The 14882-nt window shown below is 35.2% G+C and overlaps 1 long non-coding RNA gene across 1 annotated transcript in view; it reads right to left on the bottom strand.

Annotated features, from left to right (window-relative positions):
* Positions 1-2058: 2058 nt before the first annotated feature.
* Positions 2059-14882, bottom strand: part of LOC141516385 (uncharacterized) — an 87039-nt gene continuing 74215 nt past the window's right edge. Inside the window, exons 2-3 of the long non-coding RNA XR_012476680.1 lie at positions 5369-5447; positions 2059-2120 (exon numbers count right to left, since the gene is read on the bottom strand). This is a non-coding gene — a long non-coding RNA (uncharacterized LOC141516385). The remainder of the gene's footprint in view (positions 2121-5368; positions 5448-14882) is intronic.

The raw sequence follows: 14882 nt of genomic DNA, 5'->3' as shown, positions 1-14882 counted from the left end.
GAATGAAAAGTTATTACTTTCAGAGTTATGGTTAGGGAGAAAATCATAACCAAAACAGGAGAGTAGAAATCATGACAAAGGAGACAATTTTGATTAAATGAAATGTAGAAGTCTTTTCACAAAGTAACATTCATAACAGCATTCAAAATTTACAAAGCATTTGCATACATATTTTCTTTGTATCTCACAATAATTTCATAAAGTAGATACTTCACTTATTATTGACATACTCATTTTACAAATGAGGAAACAAACTGAGAATCATAAAAGCTAAGTGATTTTGCTTCTGTTCACAAATTTAGTAAATATATGGGTGAAATTTGAATCCAGGTCCTCTTGCCTTCGTTCTACTTCTTCAAAAAAATGTATCCTTATTTAGCAGAAGAAAAGGCAACTTTTGGGGGACATATTTTAGTTATATCTATTAAATATCATATATCAAAAAATCTTTATGGATTTGACACAAATATATGATTTTAAGATCAACTGCAATATATAAGCCAAAAACAAGAGCATAAAATTCTTTAAGGAATACACATATATTATAATCCAGAAGTTTGGTGGTAAATATTTAACAACTAGCTTTTTAAAATACATACATACATATATATATATGGAGAGAGAGAGAGAGAGATAGATAGATAGATAGATAGATAGATAGATGTGTGTATATATATATATATATATATATATATCTTCAAGTTTAATTGGCATTATAAGTATTTTCTCCATCACTTTTAGAAAATTACCAAAATTGTAATGTAAGCCCCAGTTTGCAGCATTTGTGGATTTCTGAGGTGTAATGCTCAAGGCTGAAAATTTAATCATCAGTTTTCATTAGCAGTTTGGCTCAAGCACAATCCTGAAAATACCAATAACAACTTGAATAAATGTTTACAATTACTAATAATCACAGCTGACTCACACCCAGAATAGAAAACTAATTTTTGGGATAGCTGTGGGAAAGCCATCTTCCTAACGCATTCTTTGTGGAACAATGAAGTGATTCACCTTTCCTGAAAAACACTTAGGGAGAAAAGTCTCTAAATTTCTCATGTCCTTTGACACAGAGATCCTATTATGGAAATGATAATTCACTGAGATTAGTGAAAATGAAGGACTCTATATAAAAGCATTCCTCTGCATTTTTTACATAGAACCAAAGGATGGTCGAGGTATTCAAGTACTTAGTCTCAATTCACAGTCTGAAATACTTCACAAAATTTACAGGATTGGATGTGCCATGGACTTATTCAGCAAATTCCAATGGCTTTCAATTACCACCATGATAAAATGGAAAATTCTATAAGTCCTTTGATACCTGGCCTTTTCCTACCCGTTGGGGTTTCTTATTTCTTAATCTCCCTCCTACACACTCTGCTATCTAGTGACACTGGCCACCTTACTGTTGCTAACATTTTCACTTCTTCCCCCCCTCCCACCCAGATTTCTCTCTTCATCTCCTCTTCCTGGCTTCCTTCAAGTCTCTCACCTTCCAAAGGAAGCATTTTCCAATTTCCCTTAATGTTCATGTCTTTATTCTTTGGATTATCTCCAATTCAGTTAGATAGATTTATGATAGATAGATAGATAGATAGATAGATAGATAGATAGATAGATAGATAGATAGATAGATGATTGATACATAGTAAAAATCTTGAACATAGTTGTTTGAATATTGGCTCCCCATTAGATTGAGTTCCTTGAAAGCAAGGATGATTTCTTTTTTGCTTTTCCATATATTGCCAGTTCTGAGAATAGTATATGGTTTATAGTAGGCACTTATGCTGTCTATCTTGATGTTTAATAGATTAAAGTTATTCCCAGTGAATGTGGAAATCCGGTAGAGACTGCCTACCATATGGGTCATATAGTTTACATTTTTTCTAATAGTCACATCTTTGGAGAATGCCAAATGGATTCTGATATAACACTGATCTAAGTAGTCTTTGCTCAGGTCTCAGAGTTCCTTTTCTGAGATAAAATTTGTTCATTAGATAGTCTGGCAAGTGATAAAGAACAATAGAGTAAAGTCAGGAATACCCGAATTTAAATCTCACCTTTGATCTTTAGTCACCATGTGACCATACGCATCTTGTTCATCAAATCTCTTTCCTTATCTACAAAATAAAGGAATCAAAAATATTAGTAACACTTACCTCATAGGGTTATTGTGAGGCTCAAATGATATAACCCAAATGTAAAGCATTTTCCAAACCTAAATGTATTATATAAATGACAATTGTCATTTTAATTATTAGTCTTTTAATTATTCCTTAAAATTAATTTATAAAATTAATCCATAAAATTACTTTTTATCTGCAATTCACTATTTAACAGTCATATACCCATATAACCAAATATTTCTGAACCATGTTGCCATCAATTTTAATCTCACTATCAACATCATCATCTCACTAGTACTATGGTCTTTGTTCTTGGAATCTCTTTGCACTCTAAATTTATCAAGCCTGGAATCCCTTCCCACCTCCATCACTTTCTAGTCATTTCTAAACAACACACACACATACATACATACTTCTAGCTCCCTTTATGTGTTGTCTTTCTTTTTTAATATATAAATTCTTTGAGAGGAGGGAATGTTGCCCTTGCGAAAGGGTCTGGTATAGAGTGTTTAATAAATGTTCTATCATTCATTCACTATTATTACTACGTAGGTTCTTATCATCCAGCTAATATAAATAAGTAATGTTTTCTTGTTGAAAAATGAAATGTCTCATGGAGTTGGGGGAGCCCTGGCTCCTATCTCTTTTTTATTTCCATCCAGTCCTTCCCCTTCCAGGGGCTGCAAGGTAGCACAGTGGATAGATTGCCAGGTCTGGAGTCAGGAAGACTGAATTCCAATTCAGTCTCAGAAACTTACTAGTTGTGTTACCCAAAGCAAGTCATTTCACCCTGTTTGACTTAGATTCCTCATCTGTAAAATGAGCTGGAGAAGGAAATGGTCTTTTGCCAAGAAAACCCTAAAATGGAGTCATGAAGAGTCAGACAGAAATTGGAACAACTGAACAACCAATTGTTAGGTTGAATAAATAGTTGAAAAAATACTTGTTAAGCACTTACTATGTGTTAAGCATTGGTTGTTATTGTTGTTTGACCTTTTTCCAAAGAGTACTAATGACATCATGAGGTGATGACGTGTGTGAATTGTATTTAAGTGAGGCAGAGTTACACAAAGTCAACAACCTCATTCTTTCTTCCAGTCATTGGAGCGCAGTGACCAGAAAAACGTCAAGATGACTAGGGATGACCCAGGATACAGTGGCTAACTTTGGTGTCTTTGATGACTGACTAAACCCTAAGTGCTCCATAGACTCTGCTTCAGTTACCCTCATGGGCTTTGAACCCAATTGTTCTCATCTACCCATTCCACTTGGGAATCTTCACATGCTTTCAGCAGGAATCCTTGAACTCATCCATAGGTTTGAGGTCTATCAGCTGGCCTCAACTGATTTAACCTGTCTGCTTACTGATCCTGTTTACCAGGATGTGGCCACTGCTACAAGTTCTTGCAGCCACAGTCAATGCAAAAGATAGATGAGCACTCCTAAAAAAGGGTTTGGCAAATATTCATACCAGAGGGGCTAGACCTTCTAGAACAGGCCAAATGGATTGCACAAATTTAAAAGAGAAAATACCTGACCTCAAGGAATTTACATTCTAATGGGAGAGATTGCAGATAAGGGAGAAACCAGGAGAGAGAAAATTATTGAGAAAGTAAATAAATTCCTCGGGGAGTAGAAGGATGACCCTTTGCATGGGGCAATGACAGTTGATTTCATTATACTTCCAGAACTAGAAGAGGAGGCAAACAAGTGGAACACCTGTTTAATGTTCTGGTGACTTGAAGCCAGCTAGAGATGCTGAAGCACATCAAGAGGTAGTGGATCATTGAGGCAAATATCAATGAACAATCACTGAAGTATTAAGGCCTTCAGGATCTTCTTTAGATTCTTCCTTTAGAATATACCTAGCACTCCCAGGTCTCTTTCACTTCCCTTAAATGGCCTCCTGGATCTGTGAACTTGAGCTGGATCTGGATCCTCAGGGAAAAATTACTCTGAAAAAAATTAGTCCTTTTTGAAACCAGGACTGGATTCTTGAATAAGATCTATCTGGTTTGGTTCAGCTTTTCTTTTGGTTTTGGTGACCCCCCCAATACACACACCATGGCTTATTCAGGACCCCGTTGTTTTAGCTCTCTACTTCTTGCCTGATTGATCTTATTAGTCCTCAGTAGGTGATGAGTGGGAGTAGACAGGAACAGTTCCTATTGCTTAGGCAGTGAGTGCTATGATAACATTTCATGACATAGAATCACCGTAATGGGTCATGACCACAGTACCTTAACCATGACTTCAAAAACCTCTCCTCAATTTAGGCATAAAGTTAGAAATCCTCCCTCTGGTTAGGAGATAATTAGGTGCTCAACATGAATGACTACTCAGTAACTACTAATTGACTATTCAGAGTGAACAAATACAGTAAATAGCCTAAGAACAGTTAACATTAAGGTTGTAAAAAGGCCAGAACCTGTCCCCTGAGGTCTCTGAGAAATATGTCCATTTTTTTCCACATCACATTTCTGACACTCATATGATGTCATTGTGATATGTTCATATGACATGTGACTTCTTCACCAGATAAATCTTCCCCTCCCTTCCCTTCCCCTAGAGAATAGATGTCTTTATCTGTAGGGATGTAGGACTGCTAACTTTATTTGCAACTGATGTCTTGTTGAATGGTCTGGGCTTGCCCCTTTTGTCATCAATCCACAATAGTTTTCTGGTTACAAATTCCTTTTCAATTGTGCCTTCAGTACAATACAAAGGTGAGTTCTCAGTGAATACCTAATTCTTATGCCTCAGCCTTCCAAGACCTGCAGAGTCATATTGATAGCTAACGCATACAATAACATGAATCCAACTTATCTCAGTACTTTCAAGTATGTTATATATACAACTAGGAGTAACACTTTCCACACATGGAGCAATAATGCTAGATAAACCCCTCAAATTTAATCCACTGTCCCTTGAGGACCTAATCCAGGGAAAATTTTCACATATTTCTCACAAAATCTTTTTGGCTTTTGTTTCTAACCCTAGAAAATCAAGGAATGTCAGTGTTTCCTTTGTTTTGCTCTCCCCAAAAAAGGTCCCTTAACTCCCCTGCAAGCACATCAAATATAGAATGTTTTCTTTGTTCTTTAAAAAAATTTGGACCATATAAATATGGAATGTTCATATCCAAGTGACTAAAATTCCCAAAAGAAAATTTTCTCCTTCCCAAAGAATTTCCTTTTCCTCTGACATATCTAACCTACCTCTTGGCCCTATGTTTTCCATACCTCTAAGAGTACTAGTGAAGGAGTATGTCCAATTTTCTCTACTTGACAGTTTCCTAGTCTTCACCAATTCAGGCTTGGTCTGGAGGAAAAATAAAGAGGATATAGAAAAGTGACGTTACTGCATAAATATATAAGTTAGAAGAGAGAGAAACACATATACATACACATACACACACACACAGACAGAGAGAGAGAGAGAGAGACAGAGACAGAGACAGAGAGAAAGAGAGATGCAGAGAAGAGAGAGAGAGAGAGAGAGAGAGAGAGAGAGAGAGAGAGAGAGAGAGAGAGAGTCAAGAAAGAACTTGGAATATTTGCCTTATGGGGTAGGAAAATATCAAAGACCTAGTAAAGAAATAGATGGAAGGGAATAGGAGATTGAAGTATCTCCAAGAATTGGAAGAAAAATTAATAGAGAATAATAAACCATCTCTAAAGTTTCAGGGAAATGGCTTGTCAAAGGTCACCCAGCTACTTAGTGGCCATGTTAATTTATGGACTGGTGAGTGAATGTCCTTCCAATGTTCTTTCCAAAATGCTGCACAATTTATTTTTCAGTTCAGTGGTGAGACTTTCAGCTGAATATGAATCCCAATATTTGTATGATAATAATCAATAATGTCCTAGAAGCAAGGCACTTACAGTAAAAGGTCCATAGAGCTTTTCCACCAAAGCAGAGAAGAATTTTCCCTGCTAATATCACAGTCAAAAGACCAGCATGGGAAACCAGAACCCCATACACATTCACTATAACTATATTAAATTTTTCTTTCAAAGAAAACAAAACCAGAGGGAGGAAAACTGAAGACACAGAATAAATGCAGTTTCTGCTTATTTGATATTTGTTAATTCATATGATTCTACCCTGTTAAATATAGGAGTTTTATGTGAGATTTTACTCCTTATTTTTGCATGTTTCTTAATTTTTTCCCTTTCTTTTTGCTGGGATTGGTTATTAAGTTCATAATTAAAAAATTAAAGAAAACCTACCAGCATGTTGATAACTTTAAGATTTTAATGTTTCCATAAAAGTACCTCCTAGAAATTGATTCTCAGTTTAATTCAATTCAAATCAACAAACATTAATTAAGCATTTTCTATGAGAACATCACAGTTTAGGTGCTGGATATATGAAAATAAAAACAAGGAGTGGGCCTTACCTTTTCCTGTGCACAAGCAGCACATAGAGATAAGTAAATGTTAGAGAATTTGAGTAATATTAGAACACTCACACCTGATGTGATGGGAGCCCCCTGACTTGAGTTTTTTTAAGCAAGTCAAGAATTCTAAGAACAGAGGATGAGGAGGGAATGCAGGGATTACATTTCAGGTTATGGTGGACAGCCGGAACAAAAACTCAAGAAACAGAAGGTGGAGTGTTGTCCCAGGAAGACCACACCACCACCACCGCCACTACCACCACTACTATTCCATAAGCCCCAGTGGAAGTATCCCAGAACTCTGCCTGAAAACTTTGGGACTATGTTTTCCATAATGTACCAGCGTACCAGTCTAACTTCTTCTCCTCTTCTCACACAATCATCCAGCCAACATTTAGGGAAACCCATATGTTTTAGAAACTCAAGCAGGAGCTATAATCCTCACCATTATGTCCTTATCTCCACCATTCTTTTTGGTAATCACAATTACTAAAGATCTCAAAATAAAGTTATCTCCAACAACATCCTTGTACTATACTGTCAAATGGTTCAATATCAGAAAAGGAGATGTTTTTATCAGTAGAAATGATACTGTTTGTTGGGAATTGAATATGAATTCCTTGAGGGCAGTGTATACTTTGATTTTCAACCTCTCTTTTCAATTCTTAGCATAGTAACTTAGAATAATTTGTTTTTGTTCAGGCATTCAGTCACGTCTGACTCTTTGTGACCCTGCGGACCATACTGTCCATTGGGTTTTCTTGGCAAAGAAACTGGAATGGTTCGCCATTTTGTTCTCCAATAGATTAAAGCAAACAAAGGTTAAGTGACTTGCCCTTGATCATCTAGTAAGTGTCTGAGGCTGGATTTTAACTCTCAGTCCAGCATCCCATCCACTGAACCAGCTTGCTGCCTCCTACTTGAAACATAGCAAATGTTTAATAGCAATTTTTCATTCATGTAGTAATTAAAAAGCTTACAAATCAGTTTATTTGGGACATAGAATATGTGAAGGGGATAAAATATGAGAAAAAAACAAAATACCTCATGGTAAGATCCACCCAGAGGTCAGCATTTGTTACCATATCAAATAACTATTTCCCCACATTCCTCCTTTGACTTTTCTTAGAGATATCTCATTGCTTATTTTGTCCATCATCATCATAGGAATAACACACCATTTACTAAACTCTAATAATGATCTGATCTTTTTTCAAAATATGTAAATATTAATTTTCTTTAGGTTTCTATCTCTGTGTCTATCTTTGTCTCATGATCTGTGTTCTCTCTCTGTCTCCTTATAAGAGATGAGGAAACTAAGACCTAAAGAAGTAAACCTCAAGGTCACACACTGACAGTAAATAGCAGCATCTAGACTTAAACTTTTCTATCTCCCATGAGAATTGAGTACATGCTCTGCTGAACTGTCAAGCCGTCTAATCAGGGTCTAACAATGACATGCTTTTATGTCATACAAAGATTAGCCTAGTTAAGCAACGAAGTGTAGCACCAGAGGATTAACTACAAGGTTAATATTTTTTGACCATGGCAATGAAACTTTGCTACCTGACTTCCTTCCAGTGCTAGCTTGATTTCTCCCTTCTACATTTTTTTCCTAGTCTCCTTTAATACTTCATTATTTCCAATTTCTTCTCATATGGCTTGTTTATACATAGTTGTTTGCATATTGTCTCCACAGTTAGACTGTGAACTCCTTGAGAAGAAGGAATACCTTCTTCCTTTCTTTCTATTCCCAGCACTTAGCACAATGGCTAATGCATAGTAACGTTTAATAAATGTGTACTACCTGAATGACTTATTGAAAAAAAGAGGTTGCAATGTGCATTGGTGGAGGTAGCTTCCACAATGATGAAACCACAGAAACTTGAAAGACTCAAGTCTTTACAACCAACAAACATTCAATGAGGGTTTATTGCATATCTAATATTGTGGGTTTTTTTTTTAAAAAGTAAAATGTAATGGTCCCTGTACTCAAGTGCTTTTGATCTTGAGAGAGCTAAAAGAAGTATGCAAGAAACTCAATAACACCCCAAGTATATCATATGGTGCTGTGGTACAAACTGTGGCCTATAGGAAGTCAAGGAAGAGAGCAGTGAAGACTAGAGTAGCCATGGAAGATTTCATGAAGGAGAAGGGATTTAAACTGGCCTTGAAGCATTTGTGGAACTGAAAGGTAGAGAAAAAGTAAAGAAGGTGCTCATGAGACTGGAATTTTCCACTGCTTTATGGATTTTATTTTATTTTAAAATTATCTTCCTGTGGTTGGTGAAAAATGAATGAAAAAGGATCCAAACTTTATTTAAACAAAATAAAAATTTTATGGCTCTCATGTAGGATTAAATATGACCTCTGATCATAACTTGCTAACTTTTTATCTCTAGGTTTCCCTTTTTTTCCTTCTCTCCACAGGTTTTTTATTATTTAATTTTTTTTGCTATATTTTAAGTTCCAAATTGTGTCTCTCCCTCCTTATGCTATATTAGAGAAGGCCACCTTTTGACACAGACACATTTCTTCCCCTTCTAGAAACTTCCTGTGCCTGTTACCTTACTTTTTTAAAGAAACTCTCTCTAATCCTACCAATTCTAAGAAACCTTCTAGATTCTAAGCCAGAAGCTCCATAAATCCTTCATGTTAACTTTAAATTCTCTTCAATACATTGGACTGTATAGTTTTGTGATATATGATGTTCAAACTAGAGTTCCATTCTTCCTTTTCTGGGGTAATTTCTCATATCCTTTGAATGGTTTCATAGAGTTCCTAATATGACTTGTGGGCATTTCCAAGAGCAATATTTATTAGTGATGTAACTTTTTTTGGTAATATGTGAACAGAGTTCTGACTTCTTATTGATGCAAAAAAACCCAAATTACTTCCTTTCTGCAGAAGTTTTAATGTTTTATTACTTTTTGCCACTTGTTATAATTTTAGAACCGAAAGCATTCATTTCTTTCTTTCTGTATTCATTGGGTGAAATGTAAATTTAAAGTAGCTATAAGTATCTGTGCCATGCAAAAAAGAGGAAACAAAAAAAGGAAAAAAAGATTTATCTAGAGGGTTGATCAAAACTCATCTTAACTAGCAATTGAAGAAACTTGAAATCTTAGTAAAATCAGGACTTTTATATAGATACAATAGCAAAATAAAACAACTCCTTCACTTTAGTTCCTGAAAGACAGTAAAATGTACATAACTGGACAAGCTACTCAGCTTCTGATGGATCTCCATACTTAAAAAAGAATTCCAGCTCTGCTTCATGTAAACAATTTCTTCACGACTCAGCAAAGACCAATCTGTTAAACAAGATTTTTCCTCATGAATATGGCAGCAACATTGACCTCTTTCCTCCTCCAATAAAAAATAATTTTGATTTGCATTCATGTTGAAGAGAAATTAAATTCATTGTTTGGAGTCAGAAGGCAGAAAGAGGAACAAAGAAGAATAGTTCTTATAAAGTAGTTTTAGATCAACTTAAGGAACTTCTTCCTAGCACTCAAGTCGTTTAGTGTTCCCTTGACTCTATAACTTCATAGATGTAGGTACAACTTCTAATGGTACAATCAGTTAATCAAAATCAATCAATCTACAAGCATTTGGTGGTTGTCTACATGGAGTGCTAGGCTTTGTACCAGGTAATGAGAAATGAAAGACAAAAGGAAAATAAATTCTAATGAGGAGGATCTTAACAGATTCAGATAATAGCCAATGCACAGTTTTTATTTGAAACTACTCTTACCTAGGTTTGATAGTCAGTCTTCCAAAGGGAGTCCACACACACACTAGTTTGGGGAACTTTTTCAAGATGACTAGAGATAGTATCGGTATTGATGGAACAAATGGGATATCCACTAAGTTTTCTCTCCCCCGTCCTATAGGATTAGTCCCTCTCTCATTTTTAGGCTTTATGTTTCTCTGACAGTATCCTTTTTGGATGAATCTTTTGTTTAAAATGTTTAAGATGAATAAGATTTTATTCACTCCTACCAAGTATTTCTTCATATAATCTTTAAGAGGCTTATAATTTTACTTCTTTGATGACTGTGACATTCCAAAATTCAGTCATAAAACAGGACCAGATTGTTGGTGTTAACAAGATATACCCTTATTCAGGAAAATGCATGTTGTTAAAAAGCGCTGCATAATTTCTCAAAGTCTATTCTACTCCCATTCAATTCTGGCCTTGTTTCATAGTTTATTTTTATTTTATGGGAAAATATATTGATAGATGAGCTCTATAGGCTTCCATTCAATTTCATATCATAGTCTGAACTTCAAGCATTTTTCATCCACTTGTTTTTTTCTAGTGTGGATATTGGGTCAAACTCTTTTGAGTGATTCTATATTTCATTTAGGAGGCATTGAAATGTCCTAGAACTTGATACAACATATACATTCTATCTACAAACAAGGCTATCTGAATGACCTTATCATCTTTAGGGAAACCCTCTTCAATTTGTGAACTAATCAAAATATCTTTCATTGCAATGATCAGCTCTCTAGTAAGCATGTATCCTTGTTTTATTTTCTGCCTTTGTTCCCTAACAATAGTTCAGGGAGGTATATGAATGTTTTTCTTTTTTCTTTTATATAGATGAGGAAACTGAGACTGGAAAGGACTAGGTAACTATGATCACCCAATCTGTCCCAACTTAAGTTTCCTCATTTGGGGAAAAAAAGAGATAAGAATTTTAAATGATTTGCCTGAAAACTACTCACACAACTAGGAAGTATCTGAGGTCTTTCATATAATGAAAAGATTATAAATACTATCTATGATTTTTTAAAATCTTTTTTATGATATTTATGATTTATAGCCCATAAAGACCAAGTGTCAAATGGTATAGACAATATATAATGAGGGAGTTTAAAAGAAAAAAGAGTATTTTGAGTTTGGACATTGGAAAATGGTAAATAAGGGTGATGCTCACAGAAGAATTTTTAAGAGTGTTTTAAAACGATCGAAGACACTACTGTTGACTCTTGCTATAGTTTTGCCTCCTCTGAGATTCAATGACCAGAAATTGCCTAGCTGGTTCTAGAATTTTCAGATGGGATCATACAGCACTTACAAAACACCAGTCATCATTTGTGGGCTATTTTCTCATTAGGCCTCTCACATACCACAAGCAATTTTGAATTTCCATGGCCATTAAGGTAGCTGAAGTCAGAAAGTGCTGTACATGATGATGTTTTTCTTTCCAAATGTCTAGGTAGGAGAAAGGAAAAAGATGACACAATCCACAATAGTCTCTTATGGTTGTTACATTCTCCATCGACTTCCTTATTTCAATAAAAAAATCTACCTATTCTTTAAAAAATGATGCTTCCTCTCTTGGAGATTTTCACCTATTCTATTTACCCTAACTCAATGAGAGAAAGAACTCAGATTTCTCCTTACTGTTTAGTATCACTTCTAAACCTCCAGTATTGTTCTATTGCTCAGTTTCCCTATCATTCTCCTTTTACTTTATACTAGTTCATAGGAAAAATGAAGGTTTTAATGCACTAAGAAATCAATAGGAGTCAGTATATTGAGATTCATTTGTCAAAAAACTAATCCTAGGTATTGAGGGGGGGCAATAAGTTCCATTGTCTGCTGCTTTGGTAAGATTGCATCCGCAGTATTGAGTTTAGTTCTATGCATAACAGAGATGAAATAAACAACTGCACCTTATCATCGTATAGAGGGGGGACTATGAGTTCTCTAAGTCTATGTCAAATGGAGCCATGTTGTGGAGAGGTCCTACTGAGCCTCAAGGATACATTTTCTGAGAACCTGCTTGGCTTTTAAAAGGAGCTTTCTATCAAATTGAGAGCAGGGTGATGGATTATTTGGTCTCAGAAATTTTCAGAGTCACTCATCAAGTTTAGGAGGGATGGCATTAGGTATTAATGAAGGAAAAAGCTACACACAAAAAAATAAAGATCAAAGTATGCAAGTTGAAGCATGTCTAGAGTGATCAGGAAAGTGAAGGGAAAAGGAGAGGAGAGAAAGAATAGGATTGGGGTAGTGAGAGGAAAAGGATTAATAAAAGCCTATTACGTATAGGACAGTACTAGACATGTTGAGCTTAAAGAAAAAAATGAAAAAAGTAATTGCCTTTGAGAGGCTCATTGTCTATTGGGGGATATGATATAAAAATACAAATTAATTTGTGAAGCAAGAAATTAGGAAAAATAAGGTGGATCATGAAGGACTTCCCATAGGAGGTGGCCTGGGTTGTCTTAAGAAAAGCTAAGAATTATAAGGGAAGAGATTGCATTCTAGACAAGAGTGAGTATTGAATCAAAGACTTGAATGAAGAAGATAGAAGTCTGGAGAACAATAAGTAGATGTTTGGGTGGAAGGTAGAGTGGCTGAACATTATTGGTCAGAGGAATATGGTTGGGACCCATGCTTTAGGAAGGTTATCCTGACAATAATTACTCCTACTAAAACTTCATTCTTTAACATGATCTATGGCCCAAAGTTTACCCAGGCTTCACTCTCTTATAGCACTTAACACTTGCAACTATCCCCTTCTTGAAACTTGTTTGCCCTTTGGATTCTGGGACAATATGGTTTTCTTCATATATCCTTCTATTATTTGAATTCTTGCCTTATAACATCTTTGCTGATTCATTTTACCCTTTCTCCTAAATACAGAAGCAAGAATCAATCCTTAGCTCTCTAATTTTCTTTTTTCCTCATCCATTTCTACAGCCTCAAATGATGACTTTCCAAAAATTTCAAATTCTCTATCTTTAATCATACCTTTCTTATGAGTTTTCATTCTATATTTTCATTTGTATGTGATATACTTCTATTTAAATTATGATAAGCAACACATATAAAATAAAACTCAGACTACTTCCCCCAAACCAGCTGTCATATCTACCTGCATTGGACTCTTACTGTCCCCCCTCTCATCCATTGCCTAGCTGTATGCTTCCACGAAGGAGTATAGCATTGAGTCCTAGATTCAGAAACAAGAGATCTGGCAAGGCCTTTCCCAGATGGTGTGAGCAAACCAGTTTTCCTCATCTGTAAAATGCAGACTAACAATATCTGTAATTCCTACCACTCAGAGTTGTTGTGATACCCAAATGAAGAAATGTGTTAAAAGCATTTGCAAACCTTACAGCTTTATATAAATAGTTATTACTATTATTATAATAGTCTTCCTAAATTGATATTCCCATCTCTGATATCCCACTTCTTTAATACATCCTGCATACTGATGTCATATTTATTTTCCTAAAATATAGCTACTAATCATAAAATATACTTACTAATCCTAATATATAGTTTCCTAAAACATAGTCCCTAAAATATAGTTACTCCTTTCAGATGTTCTGTACCCTATAGAGGACAAAAATTCAAACTCCTTAACTTAACATTCATAATCTGACCTCAATCTATGTTTCCACATTTGTGGTTCAATACTTCTCTATATGATACTTTTACTCCAATCAAGTTATCCATTTTGTCTTAAATATAATACCTATATCCCTCCCTCCACATTCTGGTTCCTGTTGATCCTCTTGCCTAAAATGCCCTCCTTTTATCTAAGTCTTTTTTCAACACCTAGTTAAAGTGCCACTTTCCCTATAAAACTTTCAGCCTTTTCCATTCTCAGAAAACTTGTAGTAATTTATTTTCTGCACCTTTCATTTTGTTGCTGGCACAGGTTACAAAGAACTTTTATTCAAGTCCTTCCTTCTGTGCTTTGTGTCTCCAATTAGACCATAGACTCTTTGAAAGTGGGCAATATCTCAGTTTGGGGGCAGATATCTCATTTTAATAAAATTCACAAATCTAAAAAACAAACAAGCAAACAAAATCAAATACAAACCAAGTCTTCCAGGAATCATTAAGCAAAATGACAACAAAGAAGAGAATGGGATCTTTTGAAATTTCCTGTTTGTTAAAAGAAAGGGTAGACATGTGTTTTACCTTTAACATAGTAGTACCAACATTGTCCATTGCATTTAACCTGGAGATCTCCTGATCCACTACAACTGCCTAGAGCCTAGGGCTCTACCTTAAAAACAGGTGCTACCAACCAATAATAAAGGAAGCAGTTAGACTTGTGAATATCCACTGGAAGGTATGAAAGTAGAATGCTCATATAAAATAGATTCAATATATTATTCAAGCTCATCAAGTGCATGTGCTTCAGAGCAATCAAATTAGTTTAAGAGGTCGCTATAACTTAAGTACCGTTTTAGTAATACAGATCTTTGAGTGCCCCATTTAAATTGAATTGATCCATACCACATCTTAAGGAGAAATAATAGTAGCTAACATTTATATAAAGCTTTGATGGCTTTATGTAATCTTATTTGATTCT

This window comes from Macrotis lagotis, chromosome 3 (assembly GCF_037893015.1).
Source record: "Macrotis lagotis isolate mMagLag1 chromosome 3, bilby.v1.9.chrom.fasta, whole genome shotgun sequence".
Lineage (NCBI taxonomy): Eukaryota > Metazoa > Chordata > Mammalia > Peramelemorphia > Peramelidae > Macrotis > Macrotis lagotis.
Note: the sequence above shows the minus strand (reverse complement) of the source record. Positions and strands in the feature narration are given on the sequence as shown.